This window comes from Martes martes, assembly GCF_963455335.1.
Source record: "Martes martes genome assembly, chromosome: 12".
NCBI classification, from domain to species: Eukaryota; Metazoa; Chordata; class Mammalia; order Carnivora; family Mustelidae; genus Martes; species Martes martes.
The window spans coordinates 68,435,570-68,458,473 of record NC_137900.1 but is presented as its reverse complement, the minus strand read 5'-3'; positions in this window follow the sequence as shown (position 1 = coordinate 68,458,473).

Genomic DNA, 22,904 nt, shown 5'->3' with positions numbered 1-22,904 from the left:
GAATTTAATAATTAGAATTTCTCACTGAAGTGGACACTTCTCATTCTCAAAAAAAAAAGGGGGGGGGTGTTAACATAGATAGCAGTCTGATTTCCTTAACAATTTAAGGGATGTTTGCTTCTTGTCATGTGTTACCTGCTTCGCAAAACACATGCTGCCAATACAAAATATGGCTTGTATACATTTTTAAATACACAATTATAATTTTCAATGAGCCATGTACAAGGAATATATTGGTTCATGTCACTTGCATAAAATGTCAGTCAAGTTGGCAGCTAGTTCACCCTTTTGCTGTCCTTGAAGCAGAGCACAGAATGCTGAATCTCACACTATCATTAGTGATGCCAATCAGAATAAGAATCAGTCACTCACTTTTAACTAAAAGAGTGAAAAACTGAATTACCTCTGATTTGCCAAATTATTTCATGGAGTAAGGCTACTATTAATAAATCATATTGGTCCTACAAAGGGACCAGAATTCCCACCATAACGTTTATGCGCAAGTCATTGTATTTATGGATTAAGTGGATTCAATCAAAAGGGGCGCCTGGGTGGCTCAGGGGGTTAAAGCCTCTGCCTTCAGCTCAGGTCATGATCCCAGGGTCCTGGGATCGAGTCCCACATTGGGCTCTCTGCTCAAGAGGGAGCCTGCTTCCCCCTCTCTTTCTCTGCCTGCCTCTCTGCCTACTTGTGATCTCTCCCTCTGTCAAATAAAAAATTAAAAAAAAAAAGGTTTGGGCATTTTTTAAAGTACATTAGTACTTGAAAAGGATTTAAAAAAAATATATATATATATATAATAACTTATCTGCCTGTGTGTGTGTGTGTGTGTGTGTGTGTGAATACCCACCCTGGATAAGATGTTTCTGATAAGAGGATGACAGAACAGTACAAAAAGTTGTCTCTATGTGAAAGAAGGAGTAGCTTACAAAGTTTGCAGGAGAGGTGGAACTATGATGGGAACATATAAGGAATGGCTGAGGAAACTGGATTTATTTAGCCTCAAGAAGATTCAGCAGAGAACATGCTAGATGTTTTCCTTTATTTGAAACTGTCATATGGAAGTTGATTAATAAAACAAAGGCAAATGAGTAGCAGACTCAAGAAGGCAGATTTTTCCTCCTCACAGGAGACTTTATATACATTACAGCTGGGCCTTACTGTTTAATCTAGAAACCATTGAAAATATTTGACAGATTGAGGTTGAGAACCTCATAGGGGAAAGATGTATTGTACACAAGAAGAAAACTAGGTAGATGGTCAGTAATGTTTCTTTCAGTCCTAAGTTTCTCTGGTCTAGAGAATAAGACACAGAGAAGAAATTACTCAAGAATAATTTTAAAAGAAAATGATAGAAATGAACAAATACAAAAAATAAAAATTCCAACCGAGTGTGAAGTATTGGCACAGGCTGGGTTCCTCCAGAAGCTGACTCTAGGACCGAGTTAGTTTGCCAAATGCTAATTATGGAGCTCCCTTACAGACATTCCTATGGAAGAGAAGAGAAGGAAGTAGGACTGACCGGAGAAGGACGTCAAACTATGAGGTATCTAGGACCAATGGCTGCCTCAGCTTACTCCCAGAGTTGCTCTGGAGGTAGAACACCCCTAAGAGTTGTCCTGAGTTGGTTCAAGATGGCCAGGCCTTTATTTACTTTTAGCAATCATTCTCTAGATGTAGACTCCCCCAGTAAGTGATGCAAACTTGGGCAAGTTGATTCCCGGCAGCCAGACCCTGAGATAGCTTTCAGCTGTCTATCAGCAACACTTCCAGCAATTGGGGTAATAAGTCCTTCACTGAAGGGACGTCTGGGTGCTATATCCTAGTGTCTAAAAATCACCCTTTGTGCAAGTTGTATCTACTTCTTAATGTACGATTTGGGAGCAACTTCTATAAGTTTCTAGTAGACCTCTCTTCTTGAATGAACTTCACTTGGGAGGAAAGTTGGTGGGAAAAACAACAGCCACTTCAGCTGGTCTCAGAGCTGCAAGTGATACTCATTGTCTCCCTTCACCAGTGGACCAGCACTCTCCATTCTAGATACCCCACTGTGGCAATATTAGCTCAATCAACAGTGTTAATGAAAGCCCATACTACTGGGCATAAGCATGGACCCCTCTGTACTGTGTCCTATTGTGTCAGCTGGGAAGACCCAGGCTTAAAGGAGGAGTCTGGGACAAGGGATCTCTGGCACCGGGGGCACCCAGGTGTTTCTCATCCTAGGACTCCCTTGCCACGCCTTCCTCACGCCCTTATATTTCTCAAGATTCCACAGTTTGGGCTTTTTTTTGTGAAGAATGGTCATGGCAGAACGCTCTCCTGTTTGACTCTACCATTCTACGAGCTGATGTGCAACGCATCCCAGCCATTCCTCTCCCTGAGCCTCCACTGGACCCACACTTACTCCCCCACATACCCTAAACCACAGTGCACACTTTGGGCTCCTGTTTGCCTTCCTGGTAAGCCTCACATACCCTTCCCTGGTTCTGGCTTTCTGGTGTCACTCATGGTATTCAAAAGATAACCTTTCCTGGTGGAGGTGCTTGGGTGGAGGGGCCGGCTCCCCCATCTCAGGGTGTTGGAACTTGAGCTGGGTGGAAAGGGAGCTCATGTTGTTCTGGGAAAGGCCAGAGGAGCAGACCACGATAGTCTCCTGTAATGAATTCAAGACATCTTGCAGCTGCTGGGAGGAAAAACTGACCCCAAGGACAGTGTAACTGTGTGATCGTGTTGCTACAGACTTTGACCTTGCCAGAGGTAAGCTTTTCACACCTAGAGCCTGTGCTGCATCCTGGGACTTTGGCCAGGGCACTTTTGACCTGGGCATCCTGATAGGAGATAGATTCTGGGCACTTGCCTGTGTCCCTCACTCCTTGCCAGCCCCGGGATGAGCCACTATTACAGAGTGACTCTGACCATTGGGTTAGGGGAAGTTTGGTGTATGGAAATCACTTTGATGTGGTCTCCTGATACTGAATGGGTGAGGATGAGATTGACTAGATGTGTACAAGGACAGGTGTGTAGCAGTGGTAAATTATGTGGGGGTTGTGGGCTACCTGATAAGGGACTTGTGCTTGATTCTTGATGTTGCAATTTTATCTTAACATGGACTGTTGCTGAGCTCACCTGACTTTATGACTTGGTAGATCTGACGAAACCAAGCTAATGATGGGCACTTGGGTCTGTATGGTCAGTTGGCACCCCAAGCTCAGTACTCTCTCTCTACAAGGGCTCAGTAGCATGCCAGGAGTTGTTTTTCAGAAGATATTGGAGTTTCTGCTGCAGGTGGCTTGGCCCTGCCCTCTGGCTTGTTAATTTGTAATATCTCACTGGAGCTTGTGTGAGTTCCAACATGCTGTTTTGTCTCATAGCTGGTAATACCACAGGGTCTGCCTGGTTATATGTTCCAAGTGGCAAAGCTGCCTCCACCGTAGGCTGGCCTTACTAAAGAGCTTTTCTGTTTGGGGCCCCACTCAAAGCTTCTATATCACTTGGTATATGGGTCAACACAACCACTATTCCTAGTCGTTGAACATACTGCCTTCAGAATCTGAAGAGGCCTATTAATCACTTGTTTGTATTAGAAGGTGGAGATGCATGAATTTATTTTTCACTTTGTATGGGATGTCCTGGAATACTTATGTCCACTAAACCACTAAAATTTTACTAACGTGGCATACTGGAGTCATCAGGTTTATCTTCCATGCTCTGGAGTACATGTATCATAACACGTTTCCCTTCTTGCTCCTCTAGCATAATACACACGATGTCATTGATACAGTAGATCGATGTAGTATTTTGCAAGATACGTCGGTGGTCCAGACCTCTTCACAGTATATCATGTTTGCAGAAGGAAAACTTAAAATAATCCTGGAACTAAACAGTAAATATGTACTGTTGACTATTATCTGAACTCAAACCATTTCTGATCCCCTAATCTGATAGTGATTTGATAAATCAGTGGCTGCATTTCATGTAACCATCACTGGCTGTTTTAATCTGCTTAAGCAAAGATATTCCACCTGGTGTGGTGGGTGTCGTTAGGACCACTCTTTGGTTGAGTTTGCCATAGTCTAATGCCAGTGTCTAGGATCCATCTGGCTTTTGCTGGAGCCAGACTAGTTAAATAAGTCGAGAAAGGGCTGGACCACCAACTCTACATCCTGTAGATTAAGACTGGCACTAATTGCTACCAGTTTCATGGGATATGGTATTTTTGATTTGCTGTTTGGGAAAGGAGTTTGGCAGTGTTAGAAGCTCACATAGAATTTCACCCTAGAATGGCTTTCAACTCACAGGCCAAGGACTCGATGTAGATGGTGTGCCGTTATCAATGATGTCTATTCTGACTATATTTGGAAAGGAAAATCACCACTAGGTTGGTCCGTGCTCTCAGTGTCCCCATGTGAACCAGTTTTCATTTATCATCTAGCCTCCTTATGCTCCCACTCTAACAGATCATGATGAAACTCCAAGCCTCCCGATATCAGTTTAACTCCAATTTGTATTATTCCATGAAGTGTTTGGATATTTACTTTTCCCTAGGGCACAATTATCCTAGCATATAACTGGGTCAACTTTGTGAATTTAATCTGAAAATCTGCCTTTTATTTTTTTATTTTTTTTATTTTTTTTTTAAATAAGATTTTATTTATGTATTTGACAGACAGAGATCACAAGTAGGCAGAGAGGCAGGCAGAGAGAGAGAGGAGGAAGCAGGCTCCCTGCCGAGCAGAGAGCCCGATGCGGGGCTCGATCCCAGGACCCTGAGATCATGACCTGAGCCGAAGGCAGAGGCTCAACCCACTGAGCCACCCATGTGCCCCAAAATCTGCCTTTTAATTTATGTGTTTGCATCATTTTCATTTAGTGTAATTATTAATATACTTGGACTTTGGCCTAACACATTATTTGTTTTTCCTTCATCCTTCTGTTTTTCATTTTTCTTTCTCTCTTGCCTGATTTGTTGTAGGTTATTTGAGCATGTTTTAGATTTCATTTTAATTTATCTACATAGCTGTTGGATATTTATGTCTTTAGGGTTTTTAGTGATGGCTATAGGGATTTTATATATTATATGTATAAAGGCATATATACATATAATACATATATATATATATATATATACTAGAGGAGAGAAAGAGAGGGAAGAAGGAAGAGGAGATGAATCAGAAAGTAATGAACTAAAGAAGAGAGACTATGCAAAAGGAGCAGTGAAAAGTACCTAGCCTCTTAATATTTATACATTCTATTAAAAGACAAATTCAACTTATTTTTAAAATACTAACATTTTGAATGACATTAAAAATTCTTATTTTCATTCCGCCTATCAAATGTAACAATATCCCAACTAAACATGCTCCTTATTTCATTTGTCAGTATGCCTCTTTTATAATTTTGGTGATGGCTAAGAAAAGCTTGGAAGCTGCCAAGGTGGGGTAGAGGTGGTACTTTGGAGAAGATATGTATATTTAAAGTCAGAAAGACACACTGACAACCCTGTCAGACAAACTTATAAACTTTCGCTTCCTATAGTCATACATATTTTAAAGAACCGCAAAAGGAAGAAGTTTGTTTTTATTGTTTCTGTGTTTCTTCCTTAATTCTGAAGTTCCATGTTTCCCTCTGGTATCATCCTTCTGCCTACAGTACACAACTTCCTTCTTTTGGAGAAGACTGGCTGAAGACAAATTTTCTTCATTTTATTTCATCTAGAATGTCCTTATTTTTCCTTCATTTCTTTGCTTGTTTGTGAAAGATTTTTATTTGTTTATTTGAGATAGTGAGAAGGAAAGCCTGAGCAAGGGGAGGTCAGAGGGAGATGGAGAAGCAAACTTCTGCACCCCCCCACCCAAGCACGTGAGGAGCCAGACAGGGCTTAATCCCGGGATTCTGGGGTCATGACCTGAGCTGAAGTCAGCCCCTTAACTGACTAAGCCACCTGGGTGCCCCTTTCCTTCACTTCTGAAGGCTGTTTCCTCTGGGTAGAGAATTCTGGACAGATAATTTTTTATCTTAGGACTTCAAAAATACTTTTCCACTGTTTCCTGCTCCTCAAGGTTTCTGATAAGAAAAATCTAAGGTCGTTCAAATTGATGTTTGCCTGTATATCTTATGTTATTTTCCTTTGGCTGATTTCAAGAGTTTTCCCTGTCATTATCAGTTTTTAGTAGTTTGTTATATATTGGGATGTAGTTTGTTTTTGTGTTATTTTTGCATTTATCCTGGTTAGATGTCACTAAATTTCTCATATCTGCTCATATCTTCTCACTTCACCAAATTTGGGGAATTTTAAATCATTGTTTCTTTTTTTTTAAGATTTTATTTATTTATTTGACAGAGAGAGAGAGATCACAAGTAGGCAGAGAGGCAGGCAGAGAGAGAGAAGAGGAAGCAGGCTCCCCGCCAAGCAGAGAGCCCGATGCGGAACTTGATCCCAGGACCCTCAGATCGTGACCTGAGCCAAAGGCAGAGGCTTAACCCACTGAGCCACCCAGGCGCCCCTAAATCATTCTTTCTTAAAATAAATTTTCTGCATTGATTTTCCTTCCTCCTTCTGGGACTCCAATGACATGAATATTTATTTTTTAATATTTTTAATATTGTCTCACAAGGTCCTTGAGGCTTTGTTCATTTTTTTCCCCAGTCTTTTTCTTTCTTCAGATTGGAAAATTTTAATTGGTCTGTCTACAAGTTCAAAGTTCAACTTTCCTCTGTCATATCCAGTTTGCAAGTGAGCTATTTAGGCAATATTTTTAAATTCCATTACTGTATTTTTCAATTCTAAAATGTCCATTTTTTTTTCTATAAAGCTTCTACTTCTTTGCTAAGAGCGTCTATCTTCCTATTCATTTTGAGAATATTTACCCTTACTTCATAAAACATGGTTATTTCTGCTCTAAGTTGTTTGATAATTCCAGCATCTGGGTCATTTCAGTGTTAGCATCTGTGAATTTTCTAGCATCTGTGAGCCTTATTGAGATTTTACTGGTACTTTGTATCAAGTACTTTTCAACGGTATCCAGAACTTTTAGATGTTATGTTGTGAGCTTGTTAATTTCTTCAGAAAATATTGATATTTTATTTTAGCAGCAACCAATCCTATTAGGTTGAGATGCAAGTCTTGACCTGTCTTTTGTGGGCTGTAGTTTGGATATCAATTTAGTTTTCAAAGTTTATGCAGTGCTATTGGTGCCAATATGGGGACTTGTCATTGGTTTACACCTCAGGTCAGTTTTTTGCTTGTGCAGTTCAGAGGGTGAGTGTGGACATCATACACAGATTTAGAGATCTCCTACTATAAATCATTTCCATGCTTCCCCCTCCTCCCACTGCACACACACTATGTCTTCAGGAGATCCTTCTTGTTGATCCTCTGGCCATTAAGCTGAAGTTTTAGTGTGTCGTGCTATCACAGACTTCCTAGAATTGGGTCTACCTCAGTCGCAAAATGGTGTGAGGAAAAGGAGGAAAAATAGCCCGAATCCCACATTCTTTGGACCATGGGCACTTATTTTGTAGGTTCTTTTGGTCAGAAAGAAGGATTTTTATCTCACAGTTTTAGGTGTCTGATTGGTCATCACTGTTGTCCTTGCTAAGCCAAGAGCAGCTTCATGGGTGGAACTTTGCTTAGGGCTGGACTGGGAGAACTTTTTTTTTTTTTAAATGGAATTTCCTTTACAACTATGATAGGACTCCCTTTCCTCAACCTTTGGCCAAAAAAGGAGAGAGAATTCTTGGTGATTTTTCTGTCCATACCCACAGTTTTGGGGTACCCTAAGAGCTAAGGTAGGAGTCATGTGAGAAAAAAAACAAAAGACTCGAGGCTGTATTAGTTATTCTTAGAGTTTTAATTTCTCTCTGGAATCTGCTTGCTGTTATTTACTTTTCAGAGTTCTCAGTTAGTGCCTTCATGTATTTGGTCTGGAGTTTTTAATAAGTCTTAATAAATGGGAGAAGTAGGATGGAGTGTGTTTACTCTATCCTAATTGGAATTTGAACCCCAAAAGCCAATCTAAAAAATATAGAAATATTGTGAATCTCAGAAAAGAATGTTAAGCATTGCTTAGTCATTACTGTTCTGATAAATTAGGCTCTTGACATTTAAGAAACCTAAACAAAATAACAGTAAGGAACAATCAGTAGTTATTTTCTGATTAGACCATTTTTCCTTAGTTGGTTGGTTTTTGAATTATCCTGTAGCTTTAGTTCTTCTCATGCATTAAATGATTTCACCACTCCTTGACATAATAAGGACTTTAAGTGTTTGTTCGACAAATGGCTTATTTGACCTATTTATAGATGAGTGAAGTTGTTTGACATTTCTAGTACAAAGAGTAAAGATCTCTTAATTTTTCTGTTTTTCTTCCTAAGTGAAATGACTTCTTAAGTGTTAAGGATTTTAGTCATTTTTGAAAATAAATTGTTTTATTGCAAAAATGATTTTAACATCTACATCACAATAAATTATATAATAGCATCTCCATGCTCTTTGCACAACTAAAACTTTTAAAAATGCAGCATAACGAGCAAGAATGTTGACCATAATAGTATGCTTTGGTGATACACTAAATTAAATAGTTTTCACAATAAAAAGGAACAACTTAGCTTCTAATAATTGCCGTGCCTCCTAAAAATGCCTAACTTATCAAATTCCCATAACTATTTTAGACTTGGTCATGACATTTAAATTAAGAAATAAGAAACTTTTTTCAGTTTGCCTCTTACTAACAAGCACTCTAAGCTAGTTTCTTCATCTTTCTGTGCTGCGGCTTCTCTGAGGAGTGCTTGTGTGATGTATTCCTTCCTCCGGGCCTCCTGTTCTCTCGTATGTAAAAATCTTGCCAGAACAACGCACTATCATTGCACTGAGCAGGAAATCACAAATTCTAGTCATTGTTACATTTCCGTTAAAATAGTGAGAGTCAGAGGCCAGCTATGGAATAAGAAAAGAACGGAGGATTCTCTCTGCCCTAAAAGCTCGGGCAGGCCGAGCAGCTCCTCCCGTCTCACCACGGGCAAGGACACACTTCTATGGCGGATTTGCTTAAGCCTCTCGGCTTGCTTCTGTAAGTGTGTTTCAGTGAGATACTGTAAATCCCAGGCACCTCTATTCTCTCTCCAATTCCTCATTTTAATCCGTATAGCTCCGAATTCTCATCTCTAAGTGCTCTATAGGAACAAATATAAATATAGAGTCAGAGCAAGTTAAGCCTGTTTCTAAGGGGATAAGTGAGAAATAATTGAGTTTGAAATAAGAATGTTGATGAAAATGTATTCCATATTTAAATGTGTTATAAAGTGCTGAGCATAGACACAGCACAGCCCTGCCTGACCAGGAAGCCGGGTCAGAGACCCCAGGCAGACATGTCTGCCCTACAGCCATGGGGTACTACTGCATGAACCAAGGCAGGAGCCCTGCCCTTCCATGCAGCATAGACTCCAGCTCCACCTGACCAGGGGAGCCTGAAAAATGACTCCAGGCAGCCCTGGGGCCCAGACTTCAAAGTGTATTTTTTCCACCACCACCAAGCAATTAACTCAATTCTCGGCAGACACTGACCCCATGTCCCACAAATTAAACTCCATTCTGATGCTATCTACCTGGGGATGGTGTCAGATTCCATAGGTTAAAGCCTCAGTCCCAGAAGACTGCCCGAACTTTGGATATCAATTTCAGGTCCAGACTGTTACCTGTGTTTTTGACCACTGGCTAGAAAGATCCCACAAGTTTCTCCTTGGGTTTCATTAATTTGCTAAAGCAGCTCACCAAACTCAGGAACCCGGTTTACTTATTAGATTATGGGTTTATTACAAAGGATATTAAAGGATATGAATGAACAGCCATATGGAGATATCCATAGATCAAGGTATGGGGAAGGGGCCCGGAGCGCCCATGCCCACTCCCTTGTGACACTATCCCAGTACCTCCACAATTCACCAACCTGTAAGCCTGCCCAAGCCCAGCCTTTTGGACTTTTATCAAGGTTTCATGATTAATTAAATCATTGGCCATTGGTAACTGAACTCAATCTCCAACTTCTCTCCATTCTTAAGAGGTTGGGGAGAGAGAGGGGTGTGAGGGCTAAAAGTTCCAACCCTCTAATCAGGCAGTTGGCTCCCCCTATCAACCAGCCCCAAAACTTAGGTTACATGAGGGTGGTTCAATAGTATATCACTAACATAATCGATCATTTTTATCACTTAGCAAGTTCTAGGAGTTTTAGGGGCTCCCTGCTGACCTCTAGGACTAGGCCAACTATAGATATCCTATAATCACAATATTACAGACACCCACTCTTTGGAGAGCCCAGCCTACAGCTCCCCCAGCAGCCAGTCCAGGCTAAGACCCTGACCACATGCAAAGCCCAGCCTATGGCCTCTGTCAGGCAGGGAGTCCAGCCACTGACCCCGCCCAATTATAAAGCACAGTTTCCACCCCCACTAAACTGCATGGTATAGCTAGAGGCCCCATCTGAATAGAGAGCCCCGGCAGAAAGCATGTCCAAATGCATGTCCAGCATGTCCAAGCTGCCTGCCCATTCAGCAAACCCAGACTGTGGATCCACCCAACTACGGGATGCATCCCAGAGAAGGTCTTTCCCTATCTAAGCAAACCTGTAAAAGTTGGAGGAGATCATAGCCTCAAATGCAGTAGGATGTTGTTCAAAGGGTATAAACTTACAGCTACAGGTGAGTAGTTCTGGGGATCTGATGTATAGCATGGTGACTGTATTTAATGGTACTATATTATGTACTGAGAGAGTAGATTTTAAATGGCTCACCGCACCCACACATATGGTGTGAGGGACATGCTAACTAACTGTACTGTGGTAATCATTTTGCAATATATAGCAAATGATCACATTGTATACATTAAAATTATACAATGTTGGATGCCAATTATATCTCCATAAGCCTGGAAAACTAAAACTGTTTTAATCTTTTTATTCTCTCCCTATGAGACTGGTAATAAGACTAGTGTAGAAACAGAAAAAGCTTGTTACTTACCATTTGTAATTCATTTGAGCACTCCCTTTTCTCTTTGTTCCTCCGTTCCTTCAATCCCCACTTTCTAGAACCTCCTTCTCCACCATTGATTCCCCCCTCCACATCCCACCTCCCAACACCTGCCAGCATTGGTCTTCTCTGAGGCTTCACTGATAGCCAGAATACCTTAGCACATCAGGGACAAACCCTGATGGTCCCTTAGATGCTGAAATGTAACACACTTTATTCACTTCCCCCTTGGCCCAGATCTCAGGACTGTGTTTCTTATTTACTATTCATGTTCTGCTTTCCTGGGAATGGAACTATATAAATTCAACTTCAAGTTATGTCCCCAGGACTACCTCCCTTTCCAATAATATTTCCAGTCCTAACTACTCCTGTACAGATACTCTGGAAACGTGTCCCCAGCCACTTGGATAGATACATTCATTCTAATTCATCAAGCTATACTCTTGTGATTTGTATACTTTTCTGGACCATGTTGTATTTAACAAGATGTGTATTATGGTAAAAAATACAAACAAAACAAAAGGGCTGAGTACAAAACACCAAGGATGTGGAAAAAGTGGTATATATCTTAGAGGAAATAAGATTTGGGAAGAGAAATTCTGTCTGCATGGTTGAGGGGACTCATAAAAGCCGCTCCGGGTGGGTGGATGAAGTGATCTCTGGCATGGAGAGGGGTATGTGTGTGCAAGGAAGGCCAGCAGCTAGAAAAGCCCCCAAAGATTGAGGAGTCTCGCCTTTTAGTTAAACCCAGCAATGCTTTTTATAAACTGGGTAGCCCGTGCTTCTCTGCCGAGATGTTTCCAGAGCTCCTTGGTGACTCCAGGTCTTCCTGGCTTTTCCTTGCTTTGTCCCTAACTGCCTAAGTGGCATCTCCAGGTGACAGAATAAGGATCCTTCCATCCCAGTGCCTTCTCAAGAATCAGCCTGTTTCAGGGTCCGTTTCTGTAGGCCCCAACCTACTGCCTATGCCCTCCAGAACATGCATCTTGTAGTGACCCCGGTATGCCCACAACAGTCTTTTATAACCATATCACATGTTTTCACACATAATATAAATGTTCCTGTTCTCATATGTTGAGGCAGGTCATGAAACATATCCAGACTGTTATTTAAAGTTCATCTTGACCTGGCTCCCTGGTTGACTGGGGTGAGAAAATTCAGAGCTTGAAAAGGTTACTAGTGTCCATGAATCAGGGAAGCTCGTCTAAGTGATAAATCTAGAGGACAAGAGTAAAAATTGCCTATAGATAAGTTATATTATGACAAGACTGAATAACCCTAATCTACCTGAACTATGCTACCCAGATAAAACTGTAATTCTTTTTCCTTTAGGACACTCTGAGGTTGCTGTAGACCATTCTTTCTAAATATTGTGGAGTTTTGTTTGTTTGTGGACTTCTCTCCTAGTCACACAGAGGAATACAGAGCTTGAGCAAAGAATAAATGAAACCGTATTACAGAGGTTATATTTTAAATTCATTTTGTTTGAAACTGGAGGTAGGCGAACTCTGGAATTCAGTTGTAGTGTCTGTCTTTGTCAAAAAATGGACTGTGTAAATGCCAAGTTCCTGAGACTACCAGTTCTGCTCTGTAAGGTAAAACAGCATTTGGTCACTTTGACTACTGAAAGTGAGGTGCCAAAAATCATCATTAGTGTGTGAAGCCTTGTAGTTGCTCCCTTTATTCTGAACTCACACTGGGGCAAATGGATTATTCACTAATTGTCATGAAGGTGCTAGGGAAGCGTAGGTGAAAATATTCCTGAATTCAAGCAGCTGATGGTCTAATTTAGGATATAGAAGTATAAACAGATACAGTTCAGAGTCGTGAGGGCTCTAATGGAAGATCTAGCCTCTTGGAAGCCTAGGTGCATGGAGAAATGCATGGTGCCAAGACAGTCATGCTTACATTGGGCTTTCAAGAATGAGGGTTCAGCAGGAAGAAATGCTGCCTGAGATGTGGGGCAAGAATTAGCGTCTGCCTTACACTGCACCAGAGCTAGGTGAGCAGGAGCCAAGGAGTCCTGTGGTAGAGGCTGGCCTGGCAGTGCAGACCATAGTTTAAATATGACTGCTCTTATGTACTTACTTTGTAGCTAATGGGGAATAGAGAGTTTTAAGAGAATGAGATGACTAGATCTGCATTTTAGAAGAATACCAGAAGTAGTGTGAGAAATGGACTCATGAAAAAAACAGACCAAGACCTGAGACCTGTTACAGGCTCCTGGCAAAAATCTCAAAAATAGAACTATCAGGGGCGCCTGGGTGGCTCAGTGGGTTAAGCCGCTGCCTTCGGCTCAGGTCATGATCTCAGGGTCCTGGGATCAAGTCCCACATCGGGCTCTCTGCTCAGCAGGGAGCCTGCTTCCCTCTCTCTCTCTCTGCCTGCCTCTCTGCCTACTTGTGATCTCTCTCTGTCAAATAAATAAATAAAATCTTTAAAAAAAAATAGAACTATCATATATTACATATTTTAAGTGTTGGAAAGATCTTACCAAAAGCAGAATAATATGTTTGAAATTACATCTGTAAAGGCTTTGAAATTATTCATTTAATAAACACTTTTAAAATACCTATCATGTATCAAACATTGAAAAAGCAGATATATAGGATGTGTGCAAAGATTTAATTACAGCACGGTTCATTTTGATATTATTTAAACTGAATAATCTGCAAATACTTAAAGGACCCACAATCATTAAATTGCCTAAAATATCTTCCTATTTTATACATATACACTATACATATATAGTATGTATATATACAATTTCTTTTTTAAAAGACATGACTTTTGTACTTTTTTTAACAAAATATGAACAATTTCCATAATTATTTGTCATTTAAATGTAAATGCATTCCATCATAGTGTTACCAGATGGAGAATTGGTGGCGAATCGGGTTCAGCTGCTTGCTGCTTGAAAAGCAATACTTAAACAAGTGACGGTGAGAAAGAAAAGATTGCTTTATTCAGGAAATTGGCAACCTGAGAAGATGGTGGACTATGTCTCAAGGGCCATCTTCCCCATCCAGGCAAAGCTAGAGGTTTTTAAAGGGGAAGACATGGGGAAAAGGGAAAGGACTGCATGCAGGACAAGCAGGTGCCCAGTGGTGAGCGTGGACATGACCCCGAACAGACTTGCTGACATCTGTGGCAGTGTTTGAGAATGGAGGCAGGACTTATCTTCCGGAGAAGTTTGTTCCTCCACTCCTCAAAGGCCAGTGGTCTGCAAATCTCAAAGAAAGTTAAGTTCTGCTACAGATCAAGAGACTTAGGTCAATAAGCAAGGAGTGCATACACTTGAAGCAAGTTAACCCTTAAGACCAGTTGAGTGCTGTTAAAAAAGTTACAGCCTCGATGTGGTCTGTAATATATGTGTATAGTAAAATGTTATGTATTAAAAAAAAATGCCATAACTGATGGGATATGTTTAATTATAATATCATTTTAAATTATGGAGCAAAAGAATATTTAAAGATATGCAAGTTTTATTCATATGTTAAAGAAAAAATTACATTGTAAAAACACATTCCTTAAAAAAAAAAAAAAAAGAAAGTATATGCCTTACATGTAATAGAAGTACCAAAACATGACCATATGGACTGGTCATAACTAGGTAATGACACTGCAAGTGATTTCTGTTGTTTTTCATGTGTTTTCAATAGTGAACCACATGTTTTTGTTAAGAGAAAAAACTTGTTTAAAAATAGTCAAAACTTGTCCTTCTTATGAGGTTGCAAAGGCTAATAAAATTTTGCACCATCTATTTTATGACCTGTGTATGCAAGATGGAAGGTGAATATGTTTGCCTGTGTTTGAATTGGCGACTGCACATGATAGTTACTTATAAATCTTTTGCATTTAAGTATCAGTATCTGAGTCCTAGTTCTGTCATGCTTTTCCTGCATTTCTGAATGTTACCTTTAGACCAGAGTGGCTTACACCAGGCTATAACTGTCCTTCAAGTTCATGGCATAGAAGTATTCAACCTAAATCCAGAGCCATGGGCACCAATCTGAACCAAATGCACTTAATTAATGTCTAAATGCACACATGGAGTTAATTTGGCCTGTGAGGTTGACTTTTTCTTTAACAGTATGTCAGTATATTGGGAGCTAAATTGTTTCTAATTTCATTTTAATGCTTTAATAAAATTTAAAGCCCCAATAAATTGAAGGCAGCATAATTATAATACATTATGATTGTAAAATTTTTTTATTTTCATGAAATACAGATTTGTGACCACTTAATAATTAGAATGTAGACTTCTAATGGAAATGTGGTAAACATCTCTATGCTGTACAGCTTCTCTGTTTTATGAAACTCAGTTAGATTGTAAATCTAACCTATTTGAATTCTGTTCAGGTAGTTTGTTAAATTTAAAAATCAAAAGGAAAAGCATTTAAGTTGGGCACCACTGGGATATAATAAAGACTACATGCAATTAAAAAAATAATTCTGGTATAGTTAACATACAGGGCTATATTAGTTTCAGAGGAACAATACAGCCATTCAACAATTCTATACATTACTCCGTGCTCATCATGATATGTGTACTCTTAATCCCCTTCACCTGATTCACCCATCCCCCCATCTGCTTCACCTCTGGTGACTAGCAGTTTATTTCCTATAGTTAAAAAATCTGTTTTTTGGTTTGTCTTTTGTTCTTTGTTCGTGTCTTAAATTACACATGAGGGAAATCATGTGTTATTTGTTTTTCTCAGACTTATTTCACTTAGCATTATACTCTCTAGCCCCATCCATGTTGTTGCAAATAGCAAGATTTCATTCTTTTTTATGGCTGAGTAATATTCTGGAGTGTGTGTGTGTGTGTGTGTGTGAGAGAGAGAGAGAGAGAGAGATCTTTATCCTTTCATCTATCAGTGGACTCTTGGGCTGCTTCCATGATTTGATTATTGTAAATAATGCTGCAATAAAGATGGGTTGCATGTCTTTTCAAATTAGTGTTTTCATAATCTTTGGGTAAATACCCAGTAGTGGAATTCCTGGATCATATTATAGTACTATTTTTTAATTATTGGAGGAGCCTCCTTACTATTTTCCATAGTGGCTATACCAACTTGGCATTCCCGCCAATGGTGCATGAAGATTCCTTTTTCTTTGCATTGTCATCAACACTTGCTGTCTCTTGTGTTTTTGATTTTAACCTTTCTGACAAGTGTGAGGTGATCTCATTGTGGTTTTGATTTGCATTTCCCTGATAATAAGTAATGTTGAGCATCTTTTCATGTGTCTTTTGGCCATTTGTGTGTCTTCTTTGGAGAAATGTCTGTTCATGTCTTCTGCCCATTTTTAATTGGATTATTTGGGGGGTTTTTTTGGTGTTGAGTTGTATAAGTTCTTTATATAATTTGGATACTAATCCTTTACTGGATATGTCATTTACAAATACCTTCTCCCATTCAGTAGGTTGTCTCTTAGGTTTGTTAACTGTTTCCTTTGCTATGGAGAAGCTTTTTATTTTTGATGTAGTCCAAAAATAGTTTATTTTTGCTTTTGTCTCTCTTGCCTCAGGAAACATATCTAGAAAGTGTTACTGTGGCTAATGTCAGAGAAATTAATGCCTGTGCTCTCTTCTAGGACTTTTTTGGTTTCAGGTCTCACATTTAGGTCCTTACCCCATATTGAGTTTATTTTTGTGTGTGAGGTGTAAAAAAAACTACAACAACAAACAAAAAACCAAAAACAACCAAAAAAAAAGTGGCCCAGTTTCATTCTTTTGCGTGTAGCTATCCAGTTTTCTCAACACTGTTGAACAGACTGTCTTTTGCCTATTGCATACTCTTGCTTCCTTTATCAAAGATGAATTTACCATATAATCATGGGTCTATTTCTGGACTCCTTGTTCTGTTCTCTTGATCAGTGTGTCTGTTTTTGTGCTAGTACCATACTGTTTTGACTACTACAGCTTTGTAGTATATGTTGAAATCTGAGATTGTGATACCTCCAGTTTTGTTCATTTTTCAAGATTGCTTTGACTATTTTGGGTCTTTTGTGGCTCCATACAAATTTTAGGATTATTTGTTCTAGTTCTGTGAAAAATGCTGTTGGTATTTTGATAGGGAATACATTATATCTGTACATTGTGGACTATACGATTTTTTAAATGGAAACCTTGCTTTGGAATTATTTTGCTGTGTTGAATTCACAAATAGGACATGTTTATCATGAGGTTTTTCTGTTTTAAAAGGTGATTTATACAGTTATGGTATTCTGTGATGACTCGTGAGACAAATCATCATGGATTTTAAAACTGGTCAAACAGGTGTAATCTTATGTTATCATAGAATAATTTATACAGTTCACATTGTCTATTGAAAAAAGGGAGGCCACTCAATGTTAAACTGCTAAGCTTAGCCTAGCATGAGATGAAGGTAAAGTTTCAACCTTAAGTGATTGGTGAAACCATTTAATTGGACATTGATGGGAATGGTATAATGTGGACAGGGCATGCCCAGGATTTGGAATGACATGACCTGTATTTAAATCTCAGCTCTATGCTTTATTATCCATACAACCATGAACACATTAAACAGCCTGATTCTTACTGTTCACTTCTGTACCATAGACTTGATGACACTACCTTTCAACATGTTGTAAGAATTAAGCATGCAAAAAGAGCACCCAGTAGCCTAGTAGAAATATTACACAAATATGAACTAAAACAACTGTTTTCTATCCACTTTATCCCATTTCCAATGGACAAACAGGACATAAGTACTTGTTAGTGTACATCTATGGAAGCAGGATTAAAGCCTTTTCCCCTGCAACATCCAACTGACATTCCTGATTATTTTGTAATGGAAGTGTGTGATATTTTGGCACACTTCAAAGATTGATTCTGTCTATAGTGCTCCATTTGTTGACCAGGTACATCTCATGGTCAGTTGATTGTTTTCTTTTAGTAATTATGTTCACATTTGCATTATTTTATAATGTTATTTAAATATCATTTCAACAGGGGTGCCTGGGTGGCTCAGTGGGTTAAGCCTCTGCCTTCGGCTCAGGTCATGATCTCAGAGTCCCGGGATCGAGCCCCACATTGGGCTCTCTGCTCAGCAGGGAAACGTGCTTTACCCTCTCTCTCTGCCTGCCTCTTGGCATACTTGTGATCTCTCTCGCTCTGTCAAATAAATAAATAAATAAATAAATAATCTTTAAAAAAAATTTTTCAACAATGCCGATTTCAGTGATTACCATTAAACATCTTAAATTGCACCCTCTGTATTTGATTCTGTATTTTGATTCATCCCTTGCTGGACTATTTATTGGAGGTTTTTTTGTTGTTGATTTGTTTTGCTTTCCCAGGAAGACTAAGTAGGTGATACTTTTTTTTTCTTCTAACTTTGCATATCTGAGATGCTATTCTATTGCTTTCTCACCTGATTTAACAAATTGGCTGAATATAGAATTCATCTGTTACAATTTTTTCCCACTCCGACCTTGTCAGCTGAAATCTTTCTTCACCTTAGGAAAATATTCTTTTCTTATATCTTTATTTTTGTTGGTCCATTTGCTCTGGATTCTTCTTCAAGAAGTAATTACTGTGTATTGTGTCTTTTGGCTAAACTCTAGGTTGTTACTTTAATTCTTCTCTGTTCTTCTTCTGTAACTGAGAAAATACCCTACATTTTTTCTGTAATATTGATTTGATTTTTCGGACTGATCTTAACTGTTGGCAATGTGTATTTTAATTCTATTTGCTTTTTCATATCACTGTAAATTGTCTCATCTTAAGCTGTTTCTTTTAATTGGTCTGCCTCTCAGCACTATTTTATGTCAGGCTCTTGTTTCATTTATCAAGTATTGTCTTATATATTTTATCTTGTTTCATAATATTGGGAAAAGGAAGTGCCTAATTCCCAATTTTTTGAGTATAGTTTTAAAAGTTTTAAAGCATATTTTCTCTGTATTGGGAGTACTTTATTCTTTATATTGCAGAATCATATCATATGCAATATTCTAGGTGGGTTTTTTAATTTTTGTTTTGTTTTATTGGTTAATTTGTTTAACTATTAGAAGCTTCTGACAGCCTAGTGCTTCCTCATATGGAGGTGGTTATTTCTTAGATATTCTCTCTATCAACTTTCACTGCTGTTAGAATCTTCCTTTCTTAAGACAATGGCTATCAATATGTGTGATCAGCTCAGACTAGCCTTCTTTGGAAACAAAATAGAGTTAAGGATAGTTCAAGCAGGGAAATTTCATATTAGTCACCAGGCTTCTTCTACCCTGAATCTGTTTTAACTTCCTTTGTGTCCCAGCATCTAATTCAGATATAAACTATGGTTATTCCTAGCCTTTTTCACAATGTTATCCTGAAAAACATTTTTAAAAATGAAAAACATTTTAAAATACTGTAACAATCATATGGATGAATTATTCAAATGTAAAGAATTCATATCATTATCCTGTGATTTCATTTTTTGATATCATCTTCTAAGCCTTTATGTAATCTTTTACATTTACTTGACATAAGGAAAAAAAGTAAAAATATGTAGTATTTTCCTAAAAGCAATCACATTTATAAAAAAAAGAAAAAATTTAGGAGTAAATAAGGAAAAATTCAACTTGTTTGGACCAAGAAAACCTTTATAAGACACTGGGGCCTAAAGAGTTTGTTCCCCCCTTGGGATATATTTTCTTTCTACCCAGAGGGGAGTGAGGAAGTTCAGTGAACCATGGTAAAATGACTCAACATTATCTAAACAAAATTCAAACTATACAGAAATTATACCATTCACTGCTGATGCATAAATAACTAGATACACAAGGAGAAGCAGAAAACCTGACACAAAACATTATCTTGAATTCTTCTATAAAAATAACTGAATGGGGTCAGAGACAGACTCAAGTTCTACGTTAGAGTAAGAATGAACAAATTTTATAGTATTCAAATCTAGGTCTTAGGCTACAGCTGACTTGCCATGTCTAGCTTGTGAGAAGTCTGATACCCAACAAGGACTAGTCAGATGACAATATTTAATTGAGAATGCAAATAAAAAGTAGAATACATGGGCACCTGAGTGGCTAAGTCGGTTAAATGTCTGCCTTCAGCTCAGGTCATGATCCCAGAGTCCTGGGATTGAACTCCACACATGGCTCCTTGCTTAGCGGGAAGCCTGCTCCTCCCTCTCCCTCTGCCTGCCACTCCTCCTGCTTGTGCTCCCTCTGTCAAATATATTTTTTTAATCTTAATTAAAAAAAATGATGGAATTTCTGCTCAAAGCCAATTAAATAGGAAGGTCACTTCTATATCTCCTAGATCAAAAGAGAAACTTCCTCAAATAAAACCTTGGAACTTGGTGATAGTGACACGTGTTAGTATCACAGTTGGATGGGAATATTAATTAAAAAAGAAAGACTGAAACAGAAGTAATCTAAAGGGGTTAGTCGGGAAATAGGAATGTGGGTGGAGAGGGGGAGAAATAATTTTCCTTTTTAATTTACGGACATCAATTTTGTACATTTTTGCTGTGTACATACATTTTTCTTATAACTCATAATAATTTTTTTTAAATCCAGTGATTTTAATGATGTAATTTAAAGTTTGAAAAGAGTGGGACTACCCCGGAATAATTCTAAAATCCTAGCACTACTATTAGTACGTTTTAATTTTGTTCCATATGCATAGGGAACGGAAAACTTGTATGTTGCTTGAGGCTGTTTTGCTTTCTTAAGAAATGTCAGAGAGAAGTGTTCAGCATATAGTTCGCCTCCATATTTTCTTTCAAAGTAATTGCTGCCTACTTATTTTATATCCTGAATCACATTAATCAAAAAGATACAGGTTTTAACAATAAAAAAAAACAAACCACTCATCCTGAAACCTTTTAACATCGAGTAATCTATACATGCTGTAAAAACATATCAGTTGAAATGGTGCTTCCAGCAAACAGGAGTTCAAATTAAGAATGGCAATTTGGGTGATAGGTTAAAAACTAGGACTGAAAAGCTATGAGCATGTGTTCTCAGGAAAGATGTAAAAACACATACTACTAATTGCAGTTTCAAAGGAATCTGTAACAAACTGCACATGCCTAAAACAGGCTTTGGTACAAACACATTAACCTGATGTATTCCATTCTGAATGATACAGTGCTAAGAATTGTTCCATTTGTAGCAGTTGCTACATATATAAACATGCAACAAGACTTTTTATCTGGATTATTTGATAATGTTCCCAGTGGTATGCTAGAGCACATCATTGATTTAAGGGATTCTGCATAACTGTTTGCTTAGATTAGTTGGCATTACTCTCAAAATTTTTTTCTTTTTAAGAATTTATTTGACAGAGAGGACAAGCAGGGAGAGCAGCAGAGAGAGAGGAAGAAGCAAGCTCCCTGCTGAACAGGGAGCCCAATGAGGGGCTCGATCCCAGGACCCTGGGGATCATGACCTGAGCTGAAGGCAGATGCTTAACTGCCTGAGCCATCCAGGTGCCCCACTCTCAAACTTTTGATGTTCTTTTAGAGAAAGAAAACATGTAATGGCTTACACTTCTCTTTCATATATTTTTAGCTAAAAATATTACAAGTGTCCAAACTTCCTTTCCAGACAAGCAAGGGATCCAAGGCTTAGCCTAGCCTGGGCTATTGTTCTAGAAGCTAAGGCTGGACCTGGGATTCTGGTAGGAACAGGGCTTTGGGGAAAAAACTGGTTTGAGGGGAAAATTGTCCTGCAGAAATTCTTGTATGGGACCTACAAGAGCTTGTCAGTGATTAAAGACCGAAAGGACGCTGTGTGAAAATGAGATCAAGTTTGTTAGCAAGACTTGACTGGGTAGGTTCAGGAGGAAGGAAGGGGATGCCTGAGGTGGGTTAAAGACACTGGATTCTGATACTGTCTTGCAGACTCTAAGAGTTAAGCACCTAATATTGGTCAAACCTGATTCCCATCCTTGTTACTAAGTTAGGTCTGTCATTGTGTCTGTAGTTTAGACAAGGCAAGTGGCAGCAAAAATGTAGTGTTTTTCATAGTGCGCCTGGAATTGAAGAGTTAGTGAACTGACAATCGACACCATGGATTCAAGTTTGAATATATCAAACTTCAATTTAGTTATGGATGATGCTTTTATGGCAAAAGCAATCAGAAGTGGATAGGTTTTGTGTGTTTTCTTTTCCACTAATTTTTAAAATTATTTTTATTAACATATGTATTATTTGTGCCAGGGGTACAGGTGTATGAACTGTCAGGCTTACACACTTCATAGCACTCACCATATCACATACCCTCCCCAATGTCCATAACCCCACTACCCTCCCCACACCCCTCCTCCCCCAGCAACCATCAGTTTTGTGAGATAAAGAGTCTCTTATGGTTTGACTCCCTCCCGATCCCATCTTGTTTCATTTTCTCCTTCCCTACCTCCCAACCTCCCCCACTATGCCTCTCAAATTCCTCATATAAGGGAGATCCTGTAATTGTCTTTCTCTGATTGATTTATTTCACTCAGCATAATACCCTCTAGTTCCATTCACGTTGTTGCAAATGGGAAGATTTCATTTCTTTTTTTTTAAATGTTTTTTTTTTCTTTAAATATTTTATTTATTTGACAGAGAGAAATCACAACTAGGCAGAGAGGCAGGCAGAGAGAGAGGAGGAAGCAGGCTCCCTGCTGAGCAGAGAGCCCGATGCGGGGCTCGATCCCAGGACTCTGAGATCATGACCTGAACCCAAGGCAAAGGCCCTAACCCACTGAGCCACCCAGGTGCCCCAAGATTTCATTTCTTTTGATGGCTACATAGTATTCCATTGTATATATACATCACTCTTCTTTATCCATTCATCTGTTAATGGACATCTAGGTTCTTTCCATAGTTTGGCTATTGTAGACATTGCTGCTTAAACATTTCGGTACACATACC